This window comes from Hibiscus syriacus, unplaced genomic scaffold (assembly GCF_006381635.1).
Source record: "Hibiscus syriacus cultivar Baekdansim isolate YM2019G1 unplaced genomic scaffold, ASM638163v2 tig00001478_pilon, whole genome shotgun sequence".
Taxonomy (NCBI): domain Eukaryota; kingdom Viridiplantae; phylum Streptophyta; class Magnoliopsida; order Malvales; family Malvaceae; genus Hibiscus; species Hibiscus syriacus.
Window position 1 is genome coordinate 5561978 of NW_024061874.1, and position 26879 is coordinate 5588856.

The window sequence follows — 26879 nt, forward strand, 5'->3', positions numbered from 1 at the left end:
AGTGATACCCCTTTACACCATCAACATACCCCAAGAATTTGCATTTCTTGGATTTTGGATCCAGATTTGAAATTTATTGGGAGTTGTACATCACGTACACAATACTTTTAAATACATGGAGGTTTGAATAATCAGCTGGTTTACCAGTCCACATCTCCATTGGTGTCTTCAGCTCTATTGTAGTTGATGGAGCTCGATTCACCAAATAACAGGCGGTGTTGATTGTTTCTACCCAAAATGATTTTTATAGGTTTGCAACCCTCAACATTGCTCTTTTTCTTTCTAACAAGGTTCTATTCATCCGCTCTGCCACTCCATTTTGTTGAGGAGTGTTCGTCACTGTGAACTGTCTTTTGATACATTCTTTCTTGCAAAAGTCATCAAATTCTTCACTTGTGTATTCTCCTCCATTATCTGTTCTGAAACACTTGATCTTATTTCCAGAATCAAGTTCCACATGCGCTTTGAAGTTTTTGAAAGTTGAAAACATATCTGACTTCTTCTTAATAGGGTATACTCAACATCTCCTGGAGTAGTCATCAATAAATTAGACAAAATATTTTGCTCCGCCTAGGGATGTAACTGGTGCTTGCCATACGTTAGAATGAATCAATTCTAGAACACTTTTGCCTCTAAAATTTGACGTGTTGAATTTCAACCGGTGCTGCTTACTTGTTATGCAATTCTCACACAAAGTAAGTGATTCATTTGTTAAGCCTGGAAGTATCTTTCGCTCCAAGGACTTTCATTTCTTATTCTGAAACGTGTCCAAGTTTCTGATGCCATAACATTGCAGAATCTGAACTACATGAGGCAACAGAGGCTTCTTCTTCTACCAAAGTCTCTCTCTTCAGTATGTATAAGTTTCCTGATATCATTTCGCCTTTCATCACCACAAGCGCTCCAAAGAACACCTTCATGATTCCTTTATGTGTTTCAATCTTGCTTACATTATTATCCAACAATCCGTAGGATAATAAATTTTTCTTCAGGCCTTTCATATGCCGTATATCTCGAACAAATTTAATTGTTCCATCATACATCTTAATTTGATGGTCCCCACGCCAAAAATCTAAGGCATGATCATTACAACTATACACAGATCCTCTTGAGACAAGTTTATAATGATGAAACCATTATCTTCTTGAGGTCATGTGATATATTGCTCCCGAATCAATGAGCCATGTATCTGTAAATCTTTTTCTACCTTCCACGGTGGATGACGCTTCACAATATAGAGCATCTCCATCATATGAAGTGTTTACAGTATTGCCTTGTGGATTGGAGTTTTTATTTAGACTCCAACAATCCTTCATCAAGTGACCCTTCTTTCCACAGTTGTAACACTTTAAATTCTTCTTGCTTCTCGATTTCGATCTACCATATTTGTGACTGCTGCTTTGGCCATGTTTTGTTGATCTCCCTCTCATCGTTGTCAACGCTTCTGCTTGTTGCAGATTTACTAGTCTGTCTTCATTGTTCTTGCACCGATTTTCTTCTTGTAGAACAATTGTTGCAACGTCATCGAATACTAGACTGGTAACATTATTGTTTGTCAAGTTGATGATGAGTTGATCATACGAATCAGGTAGACTTTGAAGTAGAAGTTCAACACGTTCTTATTCTCCTATTGTACATCTTAAGGATGCAAGCTGAGAAAATAAAGTGTTCAGTGTGTTTAAGTGCTCTGTCACTCAAGTAGATTCTGGCATCCGGAGAGTGTACAATTTTCTCTTAAGAAAAATTTTATTATTCAACGATGTGACCCCGTATAGTTTGGTGAGATGATCCCATATCTCCTTAGCTGTATTCTTCTCCTCGATGCTTGACAATATTTCATCTGCTAATGTTAGATGAAAGTTTGACATATTCTCGTCTATTTCGATTCATTTGTTGTCATCTGTGAAATCTACCGATCTTTCACTGATAGCTGCTAAACAACCGTCTTTCCTCTGAATGGCATTCATCTTCAATTTCTACAATGAGAAATTTCTCCCATTGAACTTTTCAATATCAAATTTCGTTGCCATAACTTCTATTACGGATAGCTCCCACTATTTTACTATCATGAATAGTTCTCTAGAACCTTTAAAGAATGGGTAATACCTTCTTACTTTCTTATGTTAGAGGATCCACCTTTTGGTGGTAACCACAAAGATAATAAGTAGATATTACACACTCAAATTTTGCTCTTGATACCAATTGTTGCGAAATACAGCTATCGGATAGAGCAAAATCGCAACTGATAATTTGAGAAAATAAAAATGAAGATAAAGAATACACAAATTTTACGTGGAAACCCCCTAAATAATATAGGGTAAAAACCACGGGCAACGGTAGAATAATTCACTATGAGAAAATAAGAATTACAAATTCTCTCGATCTAACAAAGAGAAAACAATAACAATTCTCTCTTGATAAAAAAAAAGAAAACAACTCTCAAGAAAACTCTCTAAATTCTCTAGTATTGGGAGAAAGCTAGAATAACTTGGGATGATTTTGAAGCTAAATGGGTTAGGATATTTATAGTTTAAGCTTAAAGACTAATCTTGTAAATACTCTAAAGTTTAGGGACTAAATGAGCAAGTTTCCCATTAACGTATTTTAAAAAAAAATCAAGCCAACTTTTGGTGCTTTTTTTTACTATTAAAGCCAACTTGCTTGGCACTTTCGTTGATTGCATGCATTTTCAACATAAACATCCATTGTTGAATGTTCCTTTCAATTTATCTGATGTTTTTTAGGATGAAATGTATGTTGGATTCATTTCATCGTCAACTGGGTATCAAAGTCACGTGATCTTGGCTTGGAGTTTCAGTAATTGGAAATCACCTCCTGTCATTTATCATCCCCTTGTTCACTATCCGAAGATTCCTTTATATAAGCAAAGATCGAATATTGCCGGAGCAACAGTGGGAAGTTTATTTGTTCTTGTTTTGATTGCTATGTTTTATCTGTTTGATTAAGAGAGGATAAAAAAGGGAGAAAGCAGCATAAAAGACTGAGAATTCAAGTATTGGCCACAAACGGATGAAAGGCTAGTACAAGAACCAACAAGGGACATTCATTTTGACATATGATTATATGAAAATGAGAGCTTTAACAAAGGGTCTATTGGGACATATATCTAATATTGTATTTTCTTTTCTCTTTTTATTTTCAGAAAAAAAGTTTTCATTTTATAGTTTTTTAAAAAAAATTAGAAAAACGTTTAGTTAATATAATGAAATCTAAAATTTAGAAATAAAATAATAAAAAATATTTTATATCTATTGATCTAAAATAAAGATAAACAAATAAATTAAATAATTCAATTATTAAAAAATATTACATAAATTGAACATGTGAGTTTTGTAAATATAAAACAAAAAGTTTATAAGAAATTTTATTATAACACAAAAATTATTTAAATTTATAATGAGAATATAATATATTGTATATTGGACATAAATTAAACTAAAAACTACAAAAATATTATTCTAAGAAAGAGCATACAAAAATGCCTTTAAAATAAAAAAATATATTTAGTACTATTTAGAGCCTCAATTCAGGGAGAGGAATTTTTAATCTAAGAAAAAAAACTAATAATCACAAAATCAATTTATTTGACGATGCTTCATAAAATACAAAATGTGATAGTTCACATGACGATGATGTGATAGATGAACTTAATTAATTTGCTAAGTTCGATAAACTAATTAATTTTTTTTAAAAAATTGGGAATTTATTTAATTTTTTAAAACATAATTTAAATATTAAAATACTACAAACTAAATTATTTTAAAAAAAATAGTTTAAGGATCACATGAGTATAAAAAGTTTAGAGGTCATATTGTTTTGTACAAAAGGTTTAGGATTTTCAGAAGCTCGAATCGATAACCGGACGGTTTGCAGAGAGGGGTTAGAACGGATTTTGCGTTTAGGGAGTAAGGAGATTAAAATATAGAAAAGTGCACAGCGATTTATAGTGGTTCAACTTCTTAACCAAGTCTTTATCCACTACCTTAGCTCCTCACCAAGGATTTTCCAACAAATTCACTAATTTGTTCTTTCTTTTTTAATGAAAAAGAGATACCTTTACAAACTCATTAGTTTTTCACGGGCTAAACTAGAACCTTTCTCTAGATTTTAAAGGGATCAGCCAGAACATTTCCCTTTTACAAAAGGATAAAAGAAGTAAACAAATAAACCTCTCTAAGGTAGTGTTTACAAGAATTAAGCTCACAAAAACAATATTTACAAGAGAAAGAGAAATAAGAATAAAAAACTTCTCTTGTGTTAGATTGCTTGGATATTTATTCTCTTGCTTATTCAAGTGTCCTCAGCTTGTATTATAAACTTGGAATGGTTTAAGTCGTATCTAACCGTTGGAGATATTTTGGAGCGTTTGGGGATTATTTTTCTGTAAAATAAGGGCCCATAATAGGGGTATCAATACCCCTTCAAGGGTATCAGTACTACCTTTGTTAAACTCAAATTAAATTAGTCGTTGTAGTCAGGGGGTATCGGTACACCCGGGTATGGATACCCATAGGGGTATCGGTACCCTTTTTGCATTCGGTGTTTGAGTAGTCATATGGGTATGGATACCCCTAAAGGGGATATCAGTACACTCGTGTATGAATACCCTTGAAGGGGGTATCGGTACCCATTTGCATTTTTGCTCAAATTCAAATTTAATGGAATTTATTTTTGAAATTTTTAAAACCTTTGAAACTTGAATAATTCAATTCAAGTCCAAAACATTTTGCCTTAAAATTTTTTATATCGAAACATAATTCAACAATCTTCCCCCTTTTTGATATAACAAAACATTTGAAAAATTATTTTTGGCAAAACTCCCCCTTAATAAAATGTTTAATGAAAAAGATACTAATGTTAACAAAAGCATATCAATTGTTAAAAAGATACCAATTGTTGGAAATATATGAAAATGTTAAGCTTCCATTTTTATTAAGAAATTTAATTTTTCAAACCATAACTATCCCTTTTTGTTATATCAAAAATAATTCAACCTTTAAAGTTCTAAAAAACATTGGAGAGTAAGTGATAAATTTGACGTTTAAAAATCATTTGAAAAATCAAAGCTTCCCATAAGTGCATTCCAAACAAAATTTAGCTTTAAAAACTTGACAATTAAACAAAATTGAATTTCAACAAAGAATAACAAATGCTAGTAGTACATGAAATTCAATATATCCAAGTCTAAAATACTTATGCAATATCAATTGTTCAAATTAACTGCATATGCACAAAGCTTTTCAAAAATGTTATGCATTTTTTTAAAAAAAATGATATAAATTGTTAGAGAGATATCTTATACAATTTTAAGTACATGCATAAACATTTAAATTTAGGTCAAAAATTTAAAATTTTGATATCAATTGTTAGAGAGATATCATTTGCATTTAAAATCAAAGTGTTTGAAAAGTTGATATCAATTGTTAGGAGATATCATTCTCATTAAAACCAATTTTGACACAAACTTTTATTATGATGAACTAAACATTCTGAAAAATCATCAAAACTTTAAAATGTTCATCATAACAGCTTTTCAACATACATGAGATTAAAACAATAAATAATCATTTAAAATCAAAACTGCATGCTTAAATCCAAATGAGCAACCAAATAATCAAAATTAAAAGCAATAAGCTTAGAGGTTACCCATTTCTTTTCATGTGTGGCTAGAGCATCTTGAATATCATTATTTTCATCACCATTGCTCTCACACCTACAAGAGACATTTAAGTAGATTTTGGTATCCAATTTGCTTTGGATCCTTGAATGTTAGTTTCAATGCCCCTTGTTCCTTTCGGAACCCATACTTGCCTAATTTTAAAACGTTTTCCTTTCTTCAAAGGATAATTATGTTCCTTATAACCATGATAATGACAATGTGAGCATTTTGCCATCTTTAAACATAATAGGTTGTTTTTAGAAATTAATTCTTTTTCTTTTGTTAAGCTTTCAAGCTTAACTTTTAAATCAAAATTTTCTTTTCTAAATCATTTATTTTGATTTTTGAAAACTCTAAATCATTTTTCAAAATTTCATTTTGATTTCAAAATCGACTTTTACTTTCAAAATCAATTCGTCTTTAATTTTGAGTTTTGAAATTAATTTCGTATATTTAGAATTCATGGTCTCAAATCCCAAATACAACCTATTATAAACATCTTGTAACTCATCAAAAGTAAATGAATTAAATTCATTTGAGTTAGAAGATACCTCAAATTCTTCATGAGTGGCCATGAGGCATAGGTTGATTACTTCATCATCATTGGAGTCATCTTCATCACTCCAAGCTGCCACATATGCCTTCTTTTTTGAAGATCCCTTCTTTCTTAGAAATGGACAATCATACTTGACATGCCCCATTCTTTGACAATTGAAGCACACCGAGGACTCTTCTTTTGGTTGATAAATGCTTTACTTCCTTAGAAGTCATGAATCTTTTTAAATCTTTTAAGAGCTTGACCATCTCATCTATTGTTCAATGTCTTCTTCATCCACCTCATCACTTCAATCTTGATAGCTTCATTGGTGGATTTGAAGGAAATGCCTACCTCCTTCTTCTTCATCTTCTTGTTTTCTTCTCTTCATTTTCTTCCTCTTCCTTCAACATCATATCATGAGTGAGAAAAGAACCAATCAATTCATCGAGAGTGAGAGACTTTAGGTCTTTAGCTTCGATAATGGCGGTCTTCTTCGATTACCATGAACTTGGAAGAGAGTAGATCATCTTCCTTACAAGCTTCTCATTAGGGATTACTTCTCCAAATCCCCTGAGACCGTTGGCAATCACGGAAAATCTATCCGTCATAGCTTTGATGTCTTCATCTGGTTTCATCTTAAAGTTCTCGTAGCTATAGTTGAGAAGATTTTTCTTTGATTCCCTCACTTCGTCGGTTACTTAATGAGTGACTTGGAGCTTATCCCAAATCTCTTTGGCACTGGAACAATGAGATTCTTCCATATTCATTTGGGCCTAAAGCACAAAAGAGAATACGTATAGCCATAGAATTAAACTGGAACTTTTTCTTCTCTTTATTACTCCAATTGTCGTATTCACCGGGTGGAGTGGAGTAACCCCTCGTGATTGAGTTCCAAGCTCCTAGATCGTAGGCTCGAATAAAGTACATCATCTTATTCTTCCAATGAGCATAATTTGCTCCATTGAAGAAGGGTGGCCTGTTGACCGGTTGCGAATCCATAATAGGTATATCTTCAAAGTAATAAGCATCGGAGGTTGAAGCCATTTCTTTGTCGGTTGCGTAGGAATCGTAGAGCTTCTTCGAGGATCGTCTCAAGGATGTTAAGCCTTCTAACGAATCAAGCTCTGATACCAATTTTTGGGATTTTTTAGAAGCTCGAATCGACAATCGAAATGGTTTGCAAAGAGGGGTCGGAATGGTTTTTGTGTTTAGGGAGTAAGGAGATTGAAAGATAGAAAATTGCACAGCGATTTATAGTGGTTCGACTTCTCAACCAAGTCTACATCCACTAGTTTAGCTCGTCACCAAGGATTTTCCAACAAATTCACTAATTTGTTTTTTCTTTTTCAAGGACAAAGAGATGACCTTTACAAACTCCCTAGTTTTTCACGGGCTAAACTAGAACCGCTCGAACTTTTAAAGGGATCAGCTAAAACCTTTCCCCTTTACAAAAGGATAAAAGAAGTAACAAAAACCTCTCTAAGGTATGTGTTTACAAGAATTAAGCTCACAAGAAACAATATTTAGAAGAGAAAGATGAAATAAGAATGAAAAACTTCTTCTCTTGTGTTTGATTGCTTGGATAGTTGTTCTCTTGCTTCTTCAAGTGTCCTCGGCTTGTATTATAGCTTAGAATGTGTTGAAGTTGTATCTAGTCGTTGGGGATGTTTGGAACTGTTTGGGATTATTTTTTGCAAAATAAGGCTGCCCATAACAAGGGTATCGGTACCCCTTCAAGGGTATCGGTACTACCTTTGTTAAATTCAAATTAAACTATATGTTACTAGCCGTTGCAGCAAGGGGGTATGGATACTGCAGGGGTTATCGGTACACCCGGGTATGGATACCCATGGGGGTATCGGTACCCTTTTTGCATTCGGTGTTTGAGCAATCATAGGGGTATGGATACCCCTGCAGGGGGTATCGGTACACTCGGGTATGAATACCCTTTGAAGGGGTATCAGTACCCATTTGTATATTTGCTCAAATTCGAATTTAATGGACTTTGAATTATTTTTGAAACCTTTTTAAAACTTTGAATAAATTCAATTCAAGTCCAAAAACATTTTGGCTTAAATTTGTTATATCGAAACATAATTCAACAAAAAGTTTGAAGGTTTCAAGGGCCACTAAGTAAAATATTGTTGTTAGAATGATTTGAATCCATAACTTAAGTTAAAAACCAAGATTTTCATGTTTCTCATTTTTCAAATTTTCAAAGCGATTTTAATGAAATATTGAAAATATGATTTTTCTATGTTTTCATATTTCGCTTATTTTGTTTCCATTTTCCAAAACCATTCTCTAATTTTATAAATAAACATTTTCTTTAATGTTTTCTATTTTCTAAGAGAATGAAAATGAAAATAACTTATATTTTTTAGAATCAAACGGACCAGGTCTTGCATAGGGACATCAAGGCCAATAATGTATGCTTGATAAGTATATGATTGGAAGGTCAGGGGATTTGGGTTAGCCCGGATGGACGGGCAAGGTCAAGTTGCTAACAAGACGCTTGTGGTTGGAACTTGGAACTGTAGGTTACTTGGCCCCCGAGGTGTTTATAGGGAGACGAACATCGATGCAAACCGATGTATTCAGTTTTGGGATCTTAATCTTGGAGGTCATGTGTGGGAGGAGACCTTTAGAAGAAGGAAAGCCAGCTTTGGTGGAATGGTATGGCGGCTGATGATGCACACGAATTACTCCTGCGTCGTTGCACGGTTGAGAAGTAACAGAGGATTCGACAAGGAAGAGGCGGAGAAGGTGCTGCATTAGGTTTATTGTGCTCATATTCTAGTCCTGATTCCAGACCAACAATGAGACATGTACTTAAAGTCTTGGAAGGGAAGAATGAGCCTTACGAACTAGAAACAGTCCTCACAATCGACAATATTCGACAGTTACATTCGTGCATCATCGTAGTAATGAGAGCAAGTGGAAGTTAGATAAATCGTGCATCACGGCTAAAATGAGAGCCACCTTTCGCAGTTTGCTTTGCAAAACCCAAATTTTGCTGTTATTTTCTTATATCATCGTAGTAATAAGAGTTTTAGTGTAGGATTTCAATAAGCATAAGCCTAACCCCTTGCACAAACCAATGCTTCCAGAATGACCCATTTGTTCCCACTTCCCAAACATACAAAGCTATATAAGAGAAAGGGAAGTACACGAGAAGAGGCAGTGAACTTATTTTCTTCTTTAATTATTGCAGCAGACTGCTACAGTATAGCAAATACACCGTTGTAGAACATTTTACAATTGCAAAAAGATTATTAAACTAAAACGCAAAACCATCCCATGTGCCGACCTTAGCTCAGTTGGTAGAGCGGAGGACTGTAGTTGTTGCACCTCAAAGTAATCCTTAGGTCGCTGGCTCGAATCCGGCAAGTCGGAATTTTTTCAATCTAGAAACAGAAACAATGACTAACAGATTGATAGCATGTTTATTTTATTGTTGTTGTTGTCATTAAATTTTCCTTGTGGATGCGGATCAACTTGATCCAGTGAAAGTGAAAACAATTTATGAGCAATCACATGGGCATTATTAATAAATACCATATCCAACTAATACACCAAGTTGGCTGTTTTTCATCTTTTACTATTTACGTAACTTTTTACGTTGGAGATTTTTAATCGTTCTCATTAACAATATCGTCCAAATTCGAATCATAATCTATGATTCCAATAGGCATTATAACCCTAAAGTCATCTAATTAACCACGGGTTCATGTTGTAAATTTGAAAATGAAAACCCTAATGATGTTCATAATAGCCGTGGATCCTGTCATTTCTTCCAAGAAAAGCAAGAGCAAGAGACGAAAGAAACAAAGACTTGGATTGTAATGTCTCCACTTTTTAAACAACAGCAACAATAATAATAGAAGACGATACACACTAAAGCTTTTCATTTTTCAAAGAGATTTTTGGACTTCATGCACCTAACTTCAATAGTTTCTCAGAAGCTGATTAACATAGCTTGGAAGCATCGATGAACTCGATTGCAATCCTTTTAAGATTATTTATTGCATATCCAATCACATCTTAACAAGATATTCGATAATTTCATCATTATTTTATACGATTGGTAAAAGAATCCATCATTTAATTATTTATTGAAGCTTTGTCTAACTATCTCTAAATTAATTTCCACTAATTGCATCCTCTCAACAGTCAACACCACTATGTGATTGATATACATACATAGATAAATCTATTTTTAGAATAATTTCCATTTCATAGTAAATTAGCTTAATTTCGTGGGTTTAATGGAATGTAATTGGTGGCTGATAATAGCATACTATTTCTTCTTCTGGGAATTTCCCTCTTCACCTTTAAACCTGGTTTCCATTTAAAAAAAAACATGACAAAATGGATAAGGACAATGTTGTTGAGGGACACGGCACGTGCACAAGAACACAGAGACAGTTCTCAACATCGTCTTGTCCCAGTCCAGCCAAACTTTTCCACCGAATTTTGCAATCCCACTCGTTCACTGGGTTCACACGTCAGACATAAATACTACGATTATTAATTAAAAATAACTACAAATGTTATATATTATTTATACGATTTTTTTTTAAAAACGTTGGAAACAAGACATAATAAGAAAGTATGGCCTTGGCTCAATTGATTAATGGTACAATTTTATTTTTAACCCATTTAATATTTAAATACATCAATATAGTCCTTATCTGTTACTTGTTTAAATAGAGTAAAATTTTATGTTATGAGACCAAATTTATAAAATTTTAAAATGATGAAAATAGATTGTTAATAAAAATTTATCTAATTATATAAAAATTTAAAACTTTTAGGGGTAATTAATCTCACTCACTCTCTTCGATCCATAATTAAATATAACAAAAATTATTCATGGTGACACTTTTTAGACAAAATGTTAATCCGAGACATAAATAATAATAATAAACAATATTTTATATAATTGAACGAAGCTAAAATAAATAAAGAATAAAATAGATGAATGAAATTGGTTACTCATATGAAGACATGAAATCAAGGATGAGAGGAGTCAGATAAATATAGGAGAAAGTTTAGTTGAGGCCTGTATGAACAGTTTCCTTAAGACAGATTCGTCCTCTCCTCGGTGCTTTAAGTAACGTTGGACGTCGGTCTCCCAGGATACAACAACAAATGATTATAACAATAAGCACAATTGTAATGATCAGTCGAACACAGTCTTGCCTTTCTCTATCACCAAAATGAATGAATTTGGATGAAATTTTTTAAGTGATTTCCTATTCCAACATTTTAACCTTACCTGATGTAACTTGTGTCTCTAGATTTGTGTCTTAACTATCCTATATATATATATAGAGGAGATAAATGATTGAAAGGTATAGACATTTCGATGAATAGTTAAGACCTTTTAGTGAAGAAATTTCTTGAATAAGTATAATTGAATAGATGCGACTTTAAACTAAAAAATAAGTTTATTCATCAAATGACATGACTTATTTTAATAAGTCCGTTCACCAAGTGACATAACTTATATAAATGGCATCAATTTTATTCAATTAATTATTATTTTTCCAACAACCCCACATAAATAAAATTGATGATTTCAAACAATGACTTGATATGATGATAGATTATACGTTCGATATTTGCATATGATAGGTAGGTGTCTCCCGTTGAACCTTCCCTTGTGAAAATATGTTTACATTAAGTAGACGTGATGTCCATATAGCAATGGACATCTCCTGGTTCTGCAAAAGCTTAGAGAACTATGCCCCAATAGTCTCCTTGAAGCGACTCCACTTTACTCTCACATAGGTGACTTATGTAGTTCGACTCACCGAAACACATTGTTATCATTAAAAGCATTCCTTAACCTTTTTCATATTGAGTCACTATTTCATAATAGAAATAGACTTGGGATAAAAACCCTACAGTGACCACACAAGATCTATACAAGTAGATCCCATTGAAATTTCCGGAATAACAGAGAGACTACGTCAAAATTAAACCACTTAATTTACCATTACTGTTGAGAATTAAATAATCTGCTTGTACTTGGTAGAAAAAGCACGTATGGGATTCCAAGTATTGCCGACAGTTCGATTTCCTCTTGGGCTGTGAACTAAATTCGTAATAATTGTATTTAAATAATTAAATCTACAAATAGATAAATATGTTATGAATATAGATGAAATTATTAATGACGTAAATAAAAATTACGTGTTTGATATAAACAAATGTCATATAATGAGATAAAAAAGAAATGTTTGGAAGACTTTGATTTCCTAGGGTATTAAATTAAAAAAAAAAGCTGCAAACCCAAAGATATTATCAGAGCTGGCTATTAGAGGAATGTCTTGAGCGATTGGTCAGGATCTATTTTTTTCATCTTTATAATTAGATTTTTAAATTTTAAATTTTTATCTTTATAATTAAATTCTAATTTTATTCAATCTCCCTTTTTATTTTTATAATTGAAGTTTTTAATATTTTCAATACTTTTTTTACTTTTATAATTGATGCCCCTAATTTTTTAAATCTATTTTTTAACTTTATAATTAAGATCCTTAAGTTTTTTCTATCTCACCTTCTACCTTTTTCTACTTTTATAATTGATGCCTCTAATTTTTTAATCACACTTTTAAGCTTTATAATTGAGCCCCTTAAGTTTTTTTCAATCTCACTTTCCACCTTTTCTATCTTTACAATTGAGGCTCTTAAGTATTTTAATCTCAATTTCTACCTTTATAATCGAGGCCCCTAATTTTTTAATCCCAGTTTTTTAATTTTATAATTGAGGCCATTAAATTTTTTAAATCTCAATTTTAACATTTATAACTGCGACCCTTAAATTTTTTCAATCTCAATTTCTACTTTTATAATTAAGGGCCCTAAGTTTTTCAATCTTAACTATATCTTAATAATTGAGGTCCTTAATTTTTTTCTCAATTACATAAAATTATCCATCTCTCTCGTTAATTCATTTAATTTTAAATTAAATCTAATTATATTGCATCTTTTTTTTTTACAAATGTCAATTTATTAAATATTTTTTAACTCTTAGTCTTCTCCAATCTCAATCAAACGATAATATAATACATTATTCTTTATTTTTTAATTTATTATTAAAAAAACAAGTTCTATATCATAATTCATTTCTACATTCCATTTTTTATTCTCGTAGTCGTATTTAAGGTGTTTTCTTAACAAAACAATAAAACTAATGTTTGAAAATTTTATTCATTTTTCTGCTGTATTAAATTAATTGTATACAATAATAGAATATTTTTTCCCTATAAAGATGTGCTTTTAAGTTTTTACTTAGGACCCTGAACATTTTCGAGATGACTCCGAATATTATTGGTATATTCGGTATCCATGGACCAACTTTCCATTATACATGAATAATAACAAATTTTGGGCAATTTAATCAACTTGATAGTGCTGTGAATTAAATAGATTTATGAGGTGGGTCTTGTTTTCTCTTAAAAGAAAATATCTGTTATTTATTTTATTTCAACTTTTGATCTATGTGGATTTGGACACTACACCAAAGTTAAAAGCTAAAATAAATATTAAATGAATTCTACTTTATTTTGTGTAAAAGTAAAGGTCTTTCACAACTTTCATACTAAATACTAAAAACTATTAAAATAAACATTCAAATTGGACCAACAGGCCGACCTTAGCTCAGTTGGTAGAGTGGGGACTGTAGTTGGTGTCACCCATAGTAATCCTTAGGTCACTGATTCGAATCCGGCAGGTAGAATGTTTTTCAATTTTTCTGTTCACTTAAAAACTTAAATTGTTCCCCCCCCCCCCCTCTGTACGAGTAAGATAGGTCGATGAACATGTATTCGGTAGGTTGACGACACGCGCGTTACTACATCAATGATGAAGAAGTGTAGTTGAACAAATGGTAAGATATATGGAGTCTGTGTTGGCTATGCGGATTCAGTTCTTAACGTTACCTATAGGTAGTAACCAATAGGCCTAAGCATCCATTGTTGAATGTTTCCCTGAATTTATCTGATGTTTTGGCTTGCAGCACACGCAACAATCGACAATATTCGACGGTAGCATTCCTATGCCTTGTAATTTTCTTGGACCAACAGCATTTTGTAAGGTAGATAAATCTTTTGCATCATTTATTCATTGTTAAAATTGAGAGAAACCTTTTGCTTCTACTGTTTGGGAGCACCTTGGGACAATATTGATGCATGCCCAGGATCTTAGGCATGTCACTGTCCTTATATGCATGTTAAGAGTTTATGAATCTCAAGCCATGAAATTGGTCATTGTATGCTGTTTGTATTGATAAGCTGCAGCAAGAGCAAAGCCTCCATGATTCTGCAAAATCATTGACATATTAATACATGGAGAAAAAAAACTTTCAACTTGACTTCGAATTTAATCTGTGCTCACACGAAGCACCGAGTACAGCAATCAAGAATGTCAAACAATTTGCTTTACTATGGAAAAGTTAGAGGGCTGAAAAGTCAATATACCGACTTTTAGCAATTTTCTTCACCGGAAGGTGAGTTTCCGGAGTAAATCCCATAGTCAGATTGCATCTGAATGTCGGAACAATTTGTTTTGACTATGGACTTTTAAAACCTAAATCCGCTGTGCCTGTGTTTCACATAACTTATCAAACTTGAGTTCTGCCATGTTAGAGTGTCTCTTCTCTGTGTGTGTGTGTGTGTGTTTGCAGCGATGGAAAAACACCCAAAGCCTCTCTCGTTTGTTCTTTTGTTCATAACCATGTTTTCTCAGCCTGTTTCATCACTTGATTTTGTGTTCAATGGCTTCAACTCAACTGATGTTTTACTCTATGGTCATGCCAACATAAATTCCAGAATTCTTACACTCACAGATAAAACATCTTTCGCTGCCAGTCGAGCCTTTTACCGATAAAAATCCCAACAAAGATTCCAAATTCATCTCTTGTACTTCGTTTTTCAACATCTTTTATCTTCTCCGCGCCTCCTTCCATGAACAAGTATTCGTTCAACATAGCTTTTGTTTTTACACCAAATGCCGACACCCTTGGAACAAACTGACTTTCGTATCGGTTTCTCTAACGGTGTCGTAGTAGACTTTAACAACCTCGTATCAGGAAGCTAACACACTGCAGGAACCAGTGATTTTGGCGATCAGAGTTTTGAGGAACTGAATCTTAACAATGGTGAGAACTATCAACTTTGGATTGCAGATTCCGTTCTTAATGAAACTATTGATCCTATAGGAATCAAGAGGCCTAAACATCCATTGTTGACTATTTCTTTCAATTTATCTGATGTTTTTGAGGATGAAATGTATGTTGGATTCATTTCATCGTCAACTGGGTATCAAAGTCACAGGATCTTGGCTTGGAGTTTTAGTAACTCGAATTTCCGATTAAGTGAAAGCTTGATCACCTCTGGTTTACCGTCGTTTACCATCCCCTTGTTCACTATCCGCAAGATTCCGTTATATAAGCAAAGATCGTTTTTTGCCGGAGTAACAGTAGGAAGTTCATTTGTTCTTGTTTTGATTGCTATGTGTCATAACCGTTTTTTGGTGGAACAATTAAATGTTATTTTAACAAACGGTTACGACTTTAATTTTGAAAAATTCAGGATCTTGAAATTAAATTGAATAGAATTGAAAAAGAGTCGTCATCGACCTTTGGGTTAGGTAGGTCGAATACCTAAAAATGTCTTTTAAAAACAATTTTAAGAAAAATTATTTTTAAGACGAAAAACTGGTTTGCGTTTACAAAGGTTCAATTAAAAAGGGTTCGAGAGTCGGTTACAGTCAAGGAAGGATTAGTACCATTGAACTGTCCTTTCGGTACCATTTAATTTGTAGGTTGTCTTAATTACGAAAATTAAAATTTAAATTGAAATTTAAAAATTAAATTCAAATTATTTACCTTTTATAAATTGAAATTACTACTCAAAAATATATCAAACAAAATATTATATGGTAAAATAAAATATTGAATGATAAACAAAAAAAATTAGAAGATTAAATTAAAAATAAAAACTTTTAAGATAATAATAATAATAATAATAATAATAATATAAAAAAATGTCACAAGAGAAATAAATAAAAATTAGGGAAAATATTAAAATAAACAATAATTAAGAAAATATTAATGTCTAAAAGAAATAATATCAATAATAATTTTATTTCTAAAAATGAAGAAAGTGTTTAAAAATCAAACAATAATTAAACAAAATACCAAACACACAAAATCATTAATTAAAATGAAATTATTTCAAAATTAAGAGACCGAAATAAAAGAAAATAAAATTATATTAGTGACCAAAATAAAACATGTATAAATTCCTAGGCCATATTCGAATAAAACATAAATTAAGGACTAAAATATAAATATAATAAAATTTGAAATCCAAATTAAAATACTAAAAATTAAATTTAGTGACTAAAATGTAAAAGTTACAAATTATAAAAAATGCGGACGATGTTTGCCCATTTTCAAAATTACGCAGAGGTCCTTCCCCAAAACGACCTAGTTTTGGGGAGGGTATTTATATCCCATAACATGCCTAAATGCTTTCTCTAAATCCCTCACCGGAGGAAAACTGGCCAACGGCCGGCCACCGTGCGTTGCCATCGTCGGTCACTATTCCGACTACTGCCGATCACTATTAACCATCGCCGATCACTATTCACGATGGCTGAAAAATATAAAAAGATATCAAATCAAAGTTCTCACAACCCTAAAATTGAATCCGACGACCTTTCTTTCTAAAAACCCCTAGATCGACGTAGATCTAATTTTTTACCTTCGATGTTTCGACTTCTCCGGCAATGTTTGAAGCCTCCGATGGTCGTGGTAAGTCTCTCCTTCTCATCTTTCTATTTTTTGCTGTTGTTTTTTAAACTTGCTCCTCTCTTCTTCCTTCAAGTCTGAATCCCTTCTCCTTTTATAATGGTTGTTGCATGTGATGATCTCTTTAGAGTAGGTAAAATCCCGGATTTTATGGGATTTAAAATGTTTTTTTCTTCTCCTTTTGACTTTGGTGATATTCGGCTGCTGGTGATATAAGTGATGATGATGGTGGCTTTAGAAGGCTTCACGACGCTGGAACGTTCGACTGATTTTTTTAAAACCCGGACAAAATGAGTGTCTACAACTGCTCCTCTTTGTATATTCTTGTGTCAACAAGAATAGGGCAAAGATGAAAAAGACAACCAGTTTTTGTCCGATTCTCTTTTTTATTTGGCTTGTTTGTTGTTGGAGAACAACTGTAATTGGGCTTCAGGTTGAGCCTGGAATTGGGTTTTGGTATTCTTCTCGATTTAAAGACCTCAGTTTGAAAATTCTTCTGAAAGGTAGTTCCTCGTTGCTACCATGCAGTTGATATGCCTTGAAACTTCTTGTTGACAGATAGCCCTTCTCGCCTTGAGCTATACTATAAATTTGATATGTCCGTGAGCTGAATGTAATCGAACTCAAAGATTTACTGACAGATAGCTCTTCTTACCTTAAGCTATGCTGTAAATTTGCCATGTCCTTGAGCTGAATGTAATCGAACTCGAAGGTTTTTTGCAGATAACCCTTCTTACCTTGAGCTATGCTACAAATGATGTGCCTTTGAGTTAAGTGTAATCGAACTCGAAGGTCTTTTGTTGGCAAATAACCCTTATTGCCTTTAGCTATGTTGCAAATGATGTGCCTTTGAGCTAAGTGTAATCGAACTCGAAGGTCTTTGGCAGGTAGCCCTTCTTGCCTTGAGCTATGCTGCAAATGATGTTCCTTTGAGCTGAGTGTAATCGAACTCGAAGGTCTTTTGCAGGTAGCCCTTCTTGCCTTGAGCTATGCTGCAAATGATGTGCCTTTGAGCTGAGTGTAATCGAACTCGAACGTTTTTGTTGATAGATAACCCTTCTAACCTTGAGCTATGTTGTAAATGATGTGCCTTTGAGCTGAGTGTAATCAAACTTAAAGGTCTTTGGCAAATAGCCCTTCTTGCCTTGAGCTATGCTGCAAATGATGTGCCTTTGAGCTGAGTGTAATCGAACTCGAAGGTCTTTGGCAAATAACCTTTCTCGCCTTGAGCTATGCTGCAAATGATGCTACTTTGAGCTGAATGGAATCGAACTCGAATATCTTTAGCAGATAACCCTTCTAGCCTTGAGTTATTATGCAAATCATGTGCATCTGAGCTGAGTGTAATCGAACTCGAAGGTCTTTATCAAACTCGAAGGTCTTTGCTGACAGATAACCCTTATCACCTTGAGTTACCCTGCCAATACTTTCTTTTAAAAAATGGCTTTCCTTTACGGGTCTAAACTGGTAATAATTCTTCAGGTGGTTCCTCTGAGAGGGTCTGAACCAAGTGATATGATTTTTGGATGACTCTCCTTCATGGGAAAGCCCACTAATAAATTCTGTCACCCAGATATCTTCTGCCCTGGAATTGTAATATGCCTTGAAAATGCTAACTAGAAACCTGCTACTCATTGTTGAGTTAAGCTGAACTGGTTTCGTTTTGAATTGGCTCTCGAACCCATCTGAGATTGATTATGAGATCTGTAGATATGTCAAGTCGGTTAAGGTGTAGCTTCTCACTGCTGCGTTAAGCAACCACCATCAATCTTTACAGGTGCTTTTGAACCGTGTATATTCATCATGAAGTTTAATCATGACTCTGAAAGATGAAAAAAATTATGCATGTGAAAAATGATAAATGTAATGCTCTTAAGTATATCTAAGATGCATGTGATATGTTAGCCTTGGACGGAGTCTCGTGCTTTGTCTGCCGATCTGATCTTTCGAATCGATCATGCCCCATTTCCTTTTCAAGCTGCAGCTTCGAGGACCTTTCACATTTGAGACTGTCCTGTTTGAAAATGTTTTTCTCCTTTCTCTTATTTTATGAGGGAAAAAATATAAAAATGTAAGAATCCTGTAAAACATTGCCCCTTAATCCAAGCTCTTTGACAAATATTCAAATCGAATCAAATCATAAACGTGAGTTCAAAGAATATCAAAGGAATCAATAGCTCTTTTAATGCTTTCAGAGTTATAGCTCTTTGAAAAATATTCAAATGGATGAGTTAGGTTTAGGTGGGCCTCCTATTTAGCCATAAAAATGTCATTTTTTCGGTCATTGCAACATGTCTTTTTCTTGGCTTGGCATTTTAATTGGATGTGAACAAAATGATGCAACTAGCATAATTATTTACTAGACCTTTTATTTCGGTTATCTAAAATCTTCCATTTGTTCAAGCTTCGTAGGCTCCTCTAACAAAGGCAGTGCAGAAATATCAGTCTAAAAATGAAATTCCTGAGTGCTCGTGTGAAATTGACTATAACAGGTGTTCCTCAACTCCCTTAGTCCATATTCACCGAAACTCCTTATTTAGTAAATTTGATTTAATTTGCCATTGTCTGGCTAGCTGAATCATATCCATAAAGCTAGGGCGTTTAACCAATTGCTCTAGAGGGACAACTCAAACTTTATTGTATATATATTATAATCACCTTTACAGGCTAGCTAAATCATATCCATAAAGCTAGGGCGTTTAACCAATTGCTCTAGAGGGACAACTCAAGCTTTATTTTATATATATTATAATCACCTTTACAGGCTAGCTGAAGGATTCATGTTGTCACAAATTCTTTGACTTAACAATCATAGTGGAGCATACATCGAATTGTCAGGTACCCGATCAATGTCATGGTTCGAATATAATCTATTCATAAAGCCAGGGCTATCGAGTTTCCTCTATAACCAATTGCCTTAACGGAATAGTTCAGCTTTATTGTATATATATATTGTATTTTTTGTTGAGTAACCAGATTCTATTTCTTAAGCTCGCTGAGGAGAACCTACTATAGTCTAGGTGTTTGTTGAAGGTCAGAAAATCTCATCGTTAGAGTGTAATTCCTAAGCAACTGACCTAAACTAAATTCCCCACTTGGCCATTTTGTCTGAAAAGATCATGATCATCATTGAACGTCTTAAACAAAAAGTCACTACAAGAAAATATACTTTTAATGACACACGAACGATGACACACGTTAATTTATGACTTGTAAAACATGTGTGCCATAAAAAATGTCATGTTTTTTAAAATCTGAATGATTTATGACTTACAATAATATGTGTCATATTTAATAGTCATAATCCAAAAAATTTACAAAAACACGGAGTATAGTTTTAATTGTGTGTCATCTTTAAGAATCCTATTCTAATTTCTCCCCCCATTATTTTCATCCTTTCCCGCTTCTTCCCCTCGATAATTATCAGTTCACGCCGCTTCTTTCACAACTCGTTCTCCCACCATTCAATTTGGGTTTCTGGTCTTGGGGATTATTATGTTACATTCCTGTGAATTTGAGATCTCTCAAGATCTACAGCCTCTCTCGCCTTTCGCTTCCCGTAACTCTACTCAGGTAATTTTCCCCCTTTTCTACTCCCAATTCTGAGATTGCCGCCTTAAATGATCTTTTTGTTATTTGAGAGAATGAGAATTGATTATATGTTGTTGATCTATTGTTAGTTTGGTTAGTTAGGTACAGGCACTGGCGGGGATGATAGAATGCAGTGTTTGCCATTCAAAAATAGCACGGCCCGGTTCTAAAACCATTTCGAGGGCTTACGATACGCATCGCAGCTATGTATCCTCCAAAAATTGTCTCCTCAATGTTCTTTTGGTCGGTCGGGGACTGTATTTTGGTCAGTTTTCAGGTAAATTCTTTGTTTCTAACCATCAAATCTAAATCGGTAATCTGAATCCGAGATTTCTTTGCGTTCTAACACCATACGTTTATATTATTGCAGCCTATATTGGTTTATATGTCAAAGGTGGATGGTGGTTTCAAGTTTAGTCCCATTATCGTTAACTTTCTTACTGAGTTGGCTAAAGTTATTTTCGCCATTATTATGCTCTTGTTCCAGGTACCTTTTTAGCATTTTATTAACTGTCAACTAGAATAGTAGGGGGCTTATACCATTTACCTAAAGTGGAGTTCAAGAACTCAACAAAAAGGTTTATATGCTTGTCATGTGTTGGTTTAGCTATAATCATGTTATAACATATGCCTAAAGTGGTGTCCAATGAGGAACTCTCTTGTCCCCATGGAGTTGTATTCTCAATTAAGTCATAGTTGTACCTGTTGAATTTAAGATTAAATTATCTTTTTATACTAGGTTAGATAGACCAAAGAAATCTTAAATGTCTCTCTATTACAACTTATCAAAATAATTCGGGAAAATAGAGCTCTAGTGTACCCAATATAAGATGCCCTTATACAGCGCAATTGTTGAATTTGGTTTCCGTGAACAAAGCAAAGTGCTTATATGGTATAAAGGTGTCAGAAGCACCATAAGATGGTATCCATATCCCACTAAACTCGGTCCTCACTTTTAACTATTTAATCTAAATTGCTTCATGTATGAAAAGTGTTAAAAATATCTTTGTTCGTGAAACTTGAGGAGTATAAGAGAGGGGGTGTTACAAAATTCATCAATTATTTTTGTAAATTGTTTTGTATCTTATTCGTAAATTAATTTTAGTGGGGATATCCTGACATGCTGGAACAAGTAGATAATGTTCATTTCCATGTATTATCTGATATTCTGGAAGTGTAAGAGATCAGCTGCATTAGTTCTGGAAGTTAGAGAGGATTGCTAAAGTAAATTTACTTTTTCTCATGGCCTACAGTGTTAGGAAAAGTTACTAAGCCTAGCCTGTAGAAGCTCAATGGGCTTGCTATTAGTTTCAGCCGTAACAGGAACAATTGCATTTCAAAGATTAATGGAAATCCTATCCCATTGATTATTACACTAAATGCTATTTCAGATTCTTTTTACTAAGTTCTTTCATTAGGTTTTAACTGTTGTACTTATTTAACTCTCTCTTTCTGAAGGCTCGGAATAAGAAAGTTGGGGAGAATCTCTCCTCTCAATTTCTTTGTTAGTGCAGGTAAGAACTTTACTTCCACAAATTTATGATTCTAATTGCAATTATATTTAGTTATGTATCACTAATTTGACTATTGATTCTTGAGTTGATTGTTTTATGATACATTCCGATAGCTTTTGATAAAAAATAAAAAATTTGTAGACTATTCTAAGAGGCAACCATTGGGCTAATTAGAGGTTTGAATGTTAGTTTCATTACGTTCTTCTATTGGTTGGCGATGATTTTGTCTGGGGTGCTAAATTGTGAGACTGGTCAAGAAGCTGACTTAACCATGTATGCTCTGTGGTAGATAACAATAACAATTGGCATACCAACATGGTTATTCATTATGATCTTATTTGACACTTTAAAGATATTTTTAGTCTTAAAGGGGGAGAAATTAGAAGAATTCCAGTTATTAAGATGCCATGCTGAAAGTAGAGATAAAGTAAATCAGTGAAATGTTTTAGTTTCACATAGCTGTAGATTTTTTTATTGATTTTCTTGGTCTTGTACAGTAAAGTTGGTCAGACACGGTGTTATGCAATGTGCAACTTTAATGAGACTAATGATAGATGAGTGAAGATACATTGTTAGCATTCTTTTAATTTTTTTAGGGGCATTCTCTTTATTTTTCCTTTGGTTTATTAATAGTTGATATAATTCAACTCTCTATTCATATTATGGGTTTTCTGAAAAAGATGCTTCCAATTAAGTATCTTATTCGGTTGATAACAATATGTTTGGATTGCATTATGTAAACTAATATATCTGTGCAAATATCAGTGTGGTGTCATTTTGATCAAGCAAAACCGTCTTAATGTTACATGAAGTCTTTTTGGAATTTTTAGCTCATTTCCCCCTTTTTATCTGCAAATTATTGTTTTGCGCTGAATCTACTTCTCTGAAAGTAATATATCAACATCTTTTTGACCTCAAGGTGTCTTTTCCTTTGCTCCAAAATTTTACAGGCTGCTCAAAATAATGTGCTTCTTGCAGTTCCAGCTCTACTTTACGTTATTAACAATTACCTAAAGTTCATCATGCAGGTGGTGTCTTTAGCTAAAGTCTTTTTTAATATTCTTTCACTTTTTTCCTTGAAGTAATTGTTTTCTAATATTTATGCTATTATTCCCCTGCAGTTTTATTTCAATCCTGCTACTGTGAAGATGCTTAGTAACCTAAAGGTAGAATAATACATTTTGTTTAATGATTGTTTAAATGGTATAGGTTCTAATCAATCTCCTTTTTGCTTTAAATAAATGTATTTTGGGTTAGTTTATGCTTTAAACCCGTTTCCATTTGATTATTCGTCATGTGTTTGTTACAACCATAATCAATGAGTGCGATGAATCCTAAATAGAATTAGTTTAGGACTCATTCTATCTAGAAGTTTAATGTATTGGTGAAAGCTAACTTTATACTACTGTTAACCATGGGAAAATTTAGAGTACTATGCACATGATCATGCCTTTTCTTTTGGTTTTCCTGTGAGAATTCTTAGTGAATCTATTTCAATACTGTCCAAATTATGCAGCTTTTGGTAATAGTTATCTTGTTAAAGATGATCATGAAGCGGCGGTTTTCTATTATTCATGTTAGTTTGAACAGAAAGATTTTTCTCCTTGAACTGTATCATGGTCAATTATCCAAAACTAATCAAATATGTGGGCATTTGGACTGGTTAATTGGTTATAGTTTATCCATATTGCATGTGTGGTGTGGATCTATGTTTGTAACAGTGGGAGACTTTTGCTTTGTTTCTCATTGGAATTAGCATAAACCAGTTGCGGTCTTTTCCAGAGGGTACAACTTCACTTGGTGTTTCGATTGCAACAGGCACATACTTGTACACTCTTATATTTGTAAGTTGTTAAAATAGTTGTTTCACTTAATTGATGTGACAACTTTTTGAATTGTCTCTTTCAAAGGGTCAAGTTGCTTTCTCTGCATAATGAAGTTTCTTAATTAAGGAGGATCCTAATTTGTTGAATTACTGCCATTTTCTTGCTCAGTGTTTTCATATCTTAATGTCGTGCTATAGGTTGCAAATTGCTTATATGATATGGAGCTTATTATGTACTGGCTGTGCAAAATTTTGACATCTTTGTTTTATTTTGCTTACCTTTTGTTGATATTGTTTTTGCATATTCTAAGCATCCTCATTTTTTTATTGTCAATACAGGTTTGGCAACACTGCCTATTTGTATATATCTGTGGCTTTTATCCAGATGCTCAAAGCTCTAAGTATGTGGAAACAAAGTGCATTATTTGATTACATCCAACGAAATCACTCTATAATTGTAATGATTGGCTATTTATGTTTGCAATATTACAGTGCCAGTGGCACCATTTTTCATGGGTGTCATGTGTATATATTGTATGCAAATGGATTGCTTATATATAATATGATATATATATTTAGTATTATGAGGCATTAAATGTGATTTAGTTTGATTATTTTTCAATCTACAATATATATATATATATATATATATATATATATATATATATATATATATATATATATACGAAATACAATCACTACACACGAATGTATGTCATCTTCATTTATGATGGGGGCTTCAATGACACGCCATGTAAGTGTAACATCCCAAATTATGGATTAGTGACCAAATTGTAAAGTTTCAGAATTTGATGACTAAAGTAGAAGAATGAAATAGTTCAATGATTATTGGATATATATGATGAAGGTTATTTAGTAATTATTAAAGGAAATAAAGGGTAAAATGGTCATTTGATCATTTAAGGAAAAAAATGGAATTATATACACGTGGAAAGGGAGAGAATTCTCCAGAATTCTCTTCTCCTTTCTTCTTCTTCTTCTTCACGTGGAAGCCAAGAGCAAATGTAAGTTTGATTTAGCTTTTGATTTCTTGAAAGTTTTAAGTTGGATTTGAGTCTTTGAGGGTTATATAAGCTTAAGGAAAGCTTATATAAGTTTAAAACACCAAAGAGATAGAATTAGAAAGGAATTTCTATTAAGGGTTTATAAATGAACTTTTGTTATAGAAAGGTTTTTGAAGTTCTAAAGTTGGATTTGACTTGCCATCAGCTTAATTAAGAAGTATTAAGTGTTAGAATTGGATTTGAAACATGTGGAAAATAGGGTATGATTCTTGAAATTCCTAAAGAGGAGAGGATATTAAGGTTAAAGATGAGATAAATGAATATTAATGAGTTTAATTATGTATATGAAAGTTAGGAATATGAAAGGGGTGGAAATATGAAGGATTTAATCCAAAAAGAAGGATTTTTCGGGTTCAAAAAGAGGTTCTGGGCAGAGTGCATCGATGCATATTCATAGTGCACTGATGCATCAATGTTAAAACCCAGAAATTGTTTAAAGGTGCATCGATGCATTGGTAGTGCATCGATGCACTCTTTTAAAATAAATACATCGAATGCAATTTGCGCATCGATGCATAAGTAGTGCATCGATGCATCCCATTAATAAGGAAACATCGAATGCAATTAGTGCATCGATGCATAAGGTATGCATCGATGCATCCCAGTAATAATACAACATCGAATACATTTATGCACCGATGCATCAGTAGTGCATCGATGCATACCTTCATTAAAAGATGAAATTGACTTTTCTCTTGGTCTAAAGAGTGAACCATTAGAGTATATTAGTTATAATACTAATATAGATCTATGTATGATGATGTAGATGTAGAACGTGATCCCATTCCGGATCAATTGAAGGATTATAATCGAATCAAAGAAAAGCTAAGGTGAGTGCACATTCTCTAGTATATGAGGTTCAAGGGAAAATAAGACTTGTGATAAGTCTATTTCCAATAGTGAAAAACATGAATTCATAGAAGTATGTATTTGTTATGATTTATATGTGTGCATGGGTATATGTGTTATTGATATGAATATGGTAAGTAAAAGGGATTAATGGTGATGATAAGAATAATAATAAGGATAATGAAGTGATAGGTATATGTGAATATAGATATTGATATGTTTTGTATGTATTGTAAGATGATATGTCTATGTGGTAACATGATAAGATGACAATGAGTTACATGTCATATGAACACATGAGAAATGTTATGAGCCATATGAAAGAGAAAGTATGTGATACATGAGGGTGAATCCTATGTGACATATGAATATGAATTCATATGAAAAGTGACATGAATTACATGAAAGAAACTACGTGATTACATGTATATGTGAATGAAACCATGAGCTTATATGAATATATGATATGGTTACATGAATATGTAAAAGGATATAAAAGATAATGCCCATGTTATGTGTCATGAGAGCTAGGGGTATAGTTGGCATGCCAAGAGTCGAGGGTCTATGTGGTCCTTCGGGATATATATGTATTCTTTGGAACATGTGTGAAGTCTGGTGAGACACATACTTGATCCCTAGTATATGTATATGATTCTTAAGGAGTGATATGTGGTCCTTCGGGATATATATGTATTCTTTGGAACATGTGTGAAGTCTGGTGAGACACATACTTGATCCCTAGTATATGTATATGATTCTTAAGGAGTGATATGTGGTCCTTCGGGACATTATTATATGGCACTACGGTGCAATTCTACGCGGCACTCCGGTGCAATTCTACGTGGCACTTCGGTGCAATTATATGAGCTGTGGTGACAGCATTAGTGCACAACCTCTATGTACTCGTATATCTTTAGTTCTCACATGAGTATCATGGGCTATTAAATAGATAATATTAATAAAGTGATAGGA

The 26879-nt window shown here is 33.2% G+C and overlaps 1 non-coding gene and 2 pseudogenes across 1 annotated transcript; all 3 read left to right on the forward strand.

Annotated features, from left to right (window-relative positions):
• The first annotated feature begins 8699 nt into the window (after nucleotides 1-8699).
• Nucleotides 8700-26879, forward strand: part of LOC120126885 — a 34641-nt pseudogene continuing 16461 nt past the window's right edge.
• Nucleotides 9524-9614, forward strand: TRNAY-GUA. Its single transcript is given in 2 exon segments — nucleotides 9524-9560; nucleotides 9579-9614. It is a non-coding gene; the product is annotated as a tRNA-Tyr (tRNA).
• On the forward strand, nucleotides 20557-24024 carry LOC120127130 (annotated as a pseudogene).